The sequence below is a fragment of the Drosophila hydei genome, unplaced genomic scaffold (assembly GCF_003285905.1).
Source record: "Drosophila hydei strain 15085-1641.00,03,60 unplaced genomic scaffold, DhydRS2 tig00000063-arrow-pilon, whole genome shotgun sequence".
In the NCBI taxonomy this organism is placed as follows: Eukaryota; Metazoa; Arthropoda; class Insecta; order Diptera; family Drosophilidae; genus Drosophila; species Drosophila hydei.
The window spans coordinates 898,981-904,988 of record NW_022045657.1 but is presented as its reverse complement, the minus strand read 5'-3'; the positions used below and the strand labels follow the sequence as shown (position 1 = coordinate 904,988).

At 41.7% G+C, this 6,008-nt stretch overlaps 1 non-coding gene across 1 annotated transcript; it reads right to left on the bottom strand.

The window, feature by feature from the left end:
- Positions 1-459: 459 nt before the first annotated feature.
- LOC111604596 lies at positions 460-531 on the bottom strand. The gene has a single exon (XR_002751760.1). It is a non-coding gene; the product is annotated as a small nucleolar RNA U3 (small nucleolar RNA).
- Positions 532-6,008: the final 5,477 nt, after the last annotated feature.

Below are 6,008 nucleotides of genomic sequence, written 5' to 3'. Positions count from 1 at the left end.
GTTTTTAGCTGGGCCTAAGGCAATAAAACATGTAAGCCTTTAATAATGTTTTAATTGGCTACCCTACAAATGGGCAGGACTGCATGCAAGCTGGCTCTTTAGACGAGCTCACAATGCTTGCGTGTCGAACGAAAGAATTGCTGTGGCTGCAATATATGCCAAGTTCAAGCTAGTTTACTGTTTATGTAATGTCTGATTTACCCCTCCAGGTATGCAATGAAATCTTTAGAAATGGGCACTGCTTGCTTAATTGCTCTGCTTACAAGCAAGTAGTTAAAATTATTGTGGCGCATAAAAGTAGGCAATGAAATTTTTATAGACAATTTTAGGTGTCCATCACGGGCATAAAATGCATTTATATCAAAGCACGTAAAATTATTTAATGCGCAATGATTTATTGGCGCAACGTATATCATTATTATTGGGCTCGTAATGACATCCAATTTTGACGAGCAATACACTTTTTGTTTTTTTTTTGTGTGAAAGTAAGCGAAGACTGACTACAGAAATGATCCTGTGAAGTATAGTCGAAAATAACAATAAGGATTTCTGATTCACATATTTACTTTCAGCTCTAACTACATTTTCTTAGTATAATTTCTTATCAAAATGTTGTCAAAGCTTTACAAATATCTGTTTATTTTTAATTCATGCACATCCTTTATCCTTCTGTAAGTATCCATCACTGAAAAGAGAAATCATTTGCCGGAACACATTTGTTGTGGTCAGATATGAAGAGGACTGCGTTTATTGTAAGTGAAATTGATGAATTGATAGCTGGGCTCTGGGAGCTATTTTATATGCATGCTCCATTGTTGTGTGCTGGCGAGTGTGGGTCGTATTCAAATGACAAAGGAGATACTCTCGTGTGCCCATATAACATTGTGAGAACATTTACAAGCTTGATTGTAAATATTTCAATTTATTTTATGTTGTGTTTATATAACTTTTATGTGCAACTCTCATGCTCTCATGTTCAGAGTCTCTCTTGTTTAGTCTCTTCTGCGGCGCTGCACTTAGCGACTGTGAAGAGTAGGGCATAAAAAATGGGAGCCCATAATCATATGCCAATAAAAGTCGGTTAGCATGCCGCACGCTTATTGGGCGTGGCATTGACAGTGTGTGTTTGTGTGTGTGGGGATTAAATGGTGCTCCGTTTTTGGGATAGCATTCGGGCCACGTTATCATTATGCGCTACATCACATACGCATGTGGCTCGCTGCTCGCAGACTAGCAGACTGGCAGACGCTCAGCTCGGAATGGTCAGCCAACTGCTGGGCTCAATGCGAATCTGAATGGGAATGCGAATGCGAATGCGAATGCGGCTGTTGTGCGACCACCTATGGTGCGGCTGCTGTATAATACATTCAATTCATGGCTAGAACAAATGATGTGGAAATGTAAAATAGATGTGGGGCTTACGACTCTGCGCCTGTCCATTCGTCCGCTCGTCCATCCGTCCATACAAATAGAACAGAAGCGCGGCATGTGTGCAATGTCCGGATGAGGCTGAATTCTGAGACTCTGCCTTAGGCATGTGGTGGCATGCATGAAGTTCAGACCGGGCGAACGGTAAAGCAACTCTCGTGTGTGTGTGTGTGTGTGTGCGTGTGTGTGGAAGCGACAAAGTGAAGCATCATAATGTGGGAATAATGGCCAACATATGCACACTTCAAATTAAAGTGAGCAGCCATCCCACACACGTAGTTGTCATTCCTTGGGTTTCTGACTGACTCTATGTCTGTCTGCGTGTCTGACTGGGTGCCTGTCACGTCGTTGTCGTTGATTGTCTTTCGGTTCGGGTTTCATTAGCTGCAACGGGCAGCGTTTAATTTTTATGTGCATGTGCCTAAATGCAATTGGCCCAAAAACCAATTGACTTGGCTCAGAGCACAACTTTTATGGCTTCGAAACCATAACGAGCGTTAATTAAACAGTACAAGGAAAAACAACATTCAGCTACTGCAAGTACATAGAAATCCAAAGCCAGGAAACGGCAACAACAACTACGAAAACGGATACGGCGTCATGGCCAAAAGCCAATACCGTTTTCTAATTGGCCTTTATTGTTAAATGGATAATGGCCAGCAGAGACGCATCGATACAAGGCATAAAATAGAAAAGAGAAACATGACAAAAGGTTTTCACATCCGCTGTCTCTCTTACCAGTTCGTAAGGCCTGCCGCCGGCAATTATTGGACCTGCCTCGACACTCAGTCCTAATGACAAAAGTCATTTTCAATCAAGAAGACACAAGAAAAATTCTTATTCTTATAGAATCACTTATCAAATTGAATGACAAATAAAAGCTTTGTTTGTATTTCTTCATATTCCTCTGATGACGTGCACAAAACTCTGAAAGATCTGAATTATTACAACAAAAGCAAATGCTGCATTATTTATGCGCTTTTCGGTATTGATTTGTGCGTGAAGAGCCTTTGCAAGTGACCAAACAGACATTTCAATGGAAACTCAATTAATGGTAATTGAGATATCTAAGGGTCACTCGTCCATAAATAGTTTATTGCAGTCTTGGCCGCATTTTATAGCTATGGCCAGTATTTACGATATTTTCAACAAAAAAAAATAAACTAAAAAGAATAGGAAAATTATTTTTGCCACAAATTGAAAATTTACTCATTTTGCAATTTTACGCAACATGCAAATAGCTTATGAATTGCTTCAGATTTTGCTGCTTGAATTGAAAATTGGCCATTTTAGAGGCAATTGCAAAATATACAAATGTGCAGTTATTTGAAGTCTTAAAGGATTAAATTACAGAAAACATATTTGATTAGAGGACGGCAAGGTGCGTTTTCAATAAAGGATTCCATTTAGAAAATAACAAAAAGTGTGTGTTGTGGTAAATCCACTGCAGGGCTTGTATTTTCAAGCACCTGCCTCGATGGCATTCAATTTAATTAAGAAATTTCACATTCAGTCCACAAATACAGAAATATAATAAGACATTTATGTGACATTCGAGTTGGCTGACATCAGGTCATGACAGTTAGAAAACTCTCTATTAAAATGTGAAGCGATTATTTCCATTGATTGACTAAATGCTCCATTTAGCTGGCAAAGGTAGTGCAGTATTCGCTATGCGTATACGCAATGTTGTGTGCTGTTAAATCAGGCATTGTTGCTGTACTTGTTTTATGTTTGCTTTTGTTGTGGTTGGAAGTTGATGGAAATTTGCTGCAATTACTGTACTCAATATGTACATATTTATGGGAGTGCGCAGCTGCGCGTTAAATGCTGTCAATGTCAGCCAATGGGCATATTACGCATACGCAGCGTGTGACAGTAAAAGCTTTAAGGCGAAAGGCGAAAGGCGTCTGCCATTAAGTGCCATGCCTGTGTCCTGGCTGCTGCTGCTCCTGGTAGCTGCTCCTGGCTGCTCCCGATCCCCCATGCCTTTAATGAGTGATAACAAATGGCAACATTCACGTGCCCCATAATCTTATTATGTATGTATCAATATTAGCAAATGTCTTACGGCCGCATTGTGATGGCCCCACTGCGAGGGCAGGAGGGTCACATGCTATTAATTGTGCTTAGTTTAGTGGGGTGTACTTAGTTGCTGGCATTTTTGTTAATCGCATGATGTACAAGCGAGCGCACAAACGCATTCCAGCGGAGTCTGTGCCGCCCGATAAGAACACATTGCTGGCTACACACAATATATATGTGTATATGTGTTAGTTATATATTTAATATATATGCCTGTGTCTTTGGTTTCCTCATATTTGCACCATCATTGTGATGGCTTTTATATGAGAAACTAAGGGACTGTATTTGAGGTTTCGGACAGGTTGCTTTGCTCACACTTGACCGCATTCAACTGACCTTTAAACTTGTTTTCAATTAAAATTGCAGATACAGCTCCTTGCCCGTGTGTGGGTGGCGTAGGTAGCGGAGGTGTGTGGAGGCCTGTATTTGTGTCTGGTTGAACCTTTTAGCATTTACTTAGCATTTAGTTTTATACCTAACTACCTACATTTATATATAAAACTATAAAACATGAAAGCAAGTTTCATAAATCACAGCTCAAAGCCGAGCAAAAGTGAAAAATCGTAGACCCCCATTTTAATTAAAAGCGTGCAAAACACGATACTCTACAAACACACCAGAACACACATACAAATACATACATATATATGTATAGTAACAATCTGGCCAACTCGTATACAATGTTTTTTGGGGCCAAAGCCTTGGAAAAGCCTTTTCCTGAATAATGATTGAAAAACAAGCAATGAACGAGTTGTGCCCGCTTAGACTGGTTGGGTCTTGGGCTGTGTGGGTCTGACTGCCGTCCTTTGTGCTCCTTCACATTTTTGCTATACCACTTCACACTCCCCCGCTCAGAGGGTGTCAAGCAAGCAGCAACGAATTGTACAAACTCAAGAATGAAGTTTGCTTAAAATAATTTGCACGCTGTCCAGGCTTATGCCTTCAGATTGCCACGCCCACTCCTTGCTCGCCACTGAATCGGGAGGCTAGGCTAGGCTTTGCTTGCTTATTTACAAAGCCCATTTGTTTCTGGGTACGTGCATTCTCCAAGAGCGTGTAGGCGACAAAAGTCTTTAATTTTGCCTAATAACAGCAGCGCTGGCAAACTTTGCGAAAAGCCGCCAAAACGAGGGCGTTAACAAGCGCCAGAAACACACGCACACACACACGCAGATAAATACTAAGCACAACTTACTGTTTACTTCGCAACTACAGCAGTGATACCCTGTAATAGTCTAGACAGCAAACAGTTATTTCATTTGACTACATTAAAGATATGGAACATTTATATATTGTAACTGCAACTGAATACATCTTAAAGAAATTCTTTGTCGTTCAGCTTCAAACTGGATGTGTGTGCTTCATACAAAGCTCAAGGGACATGCAGCGTGTCTTATTCAAAGATTCAGCTATCAAGAATGCTTTTAGGGTATTCAAGTAGTTCAAATATTTCTGCTCAAGTACGTGAGCATAAGTACGTATAGAATTAAAGAGGTACAGAGTCGCAGTGAAGAGGTATAGAGGTACAGTCGTCATAGTCATGCCATAATAGCGTTTTGATACCCGCACATAAACAACAATGGCAACAACAACAATAATAATAAGAACGACGAGAGCAACGACAATGAGCGCAACGTTTCGACAATAAAATGCAAAGAGGCAACGAACAGAAGATACCAGCAGCGACCTTGCCCACCGCCTAGCTCCCCTTTGGCAGGCTTCATCTATCCCGCTAACCTACAGAGCTGCTAGTAGCGTCTAGCCGCCCACAGTCGATTCCACCCCTGCCTCATCCACACCGTTAACCCGCCTCCAAGGTGAACTTAACCTGATGCTGTCTGCTTTGTAGCTGCGGCTTTGCCAGTGTCTATGTGTTGTGGCTGTCTATCTCTCTCTGTGTTTGTGTGTGTCTGTGAGTATGTGGCTCTTTGGGCGGGTTAATCGCAAATGGGTAACCGTGTAGGCAATGGATTACGTAAACTCAGAAGCTAACGTACTTATTATGCTGGCAAGCACAAGGAGCTGCGATTTATTGTTTGACGTTTGCCGCTTCGTGTTTGGTGGTGTTGCTGCTGCTGGTGGTGCTGGTAGTGGTAGTGGTATGCCAGCCGGCAGAGTAAACACAAATGTTGATCTAATCCGCAGTCCAGTCATGGCTGGGATAGACGCCATGACAGAGCCAAATAGCAAAACAAACTCCTCAACGAAACGCTTCAGACTTGATGAATGTATTCGGATTCTGTGAAATTGCAGGACGCCAATGAGCTGCATGACGCTGCAGCCAGTTAGTCAATCAGTCAATCAGTCCATTAGTCAGTCAGGCGGGCTAAGGCCGGGTCAGGCCAGTCGGGTAATCTATGGCCGTCCACTCTGTCCACTGTTTGGAGTGTTGAATTACCCTGTTAAATGGACAACACTTGGCTCACTCACACATTTCCGGCTAAACAGCTAGCTGAAATCATACTCTAACAATGGGGCCTTTCAGTTTCAAGTGT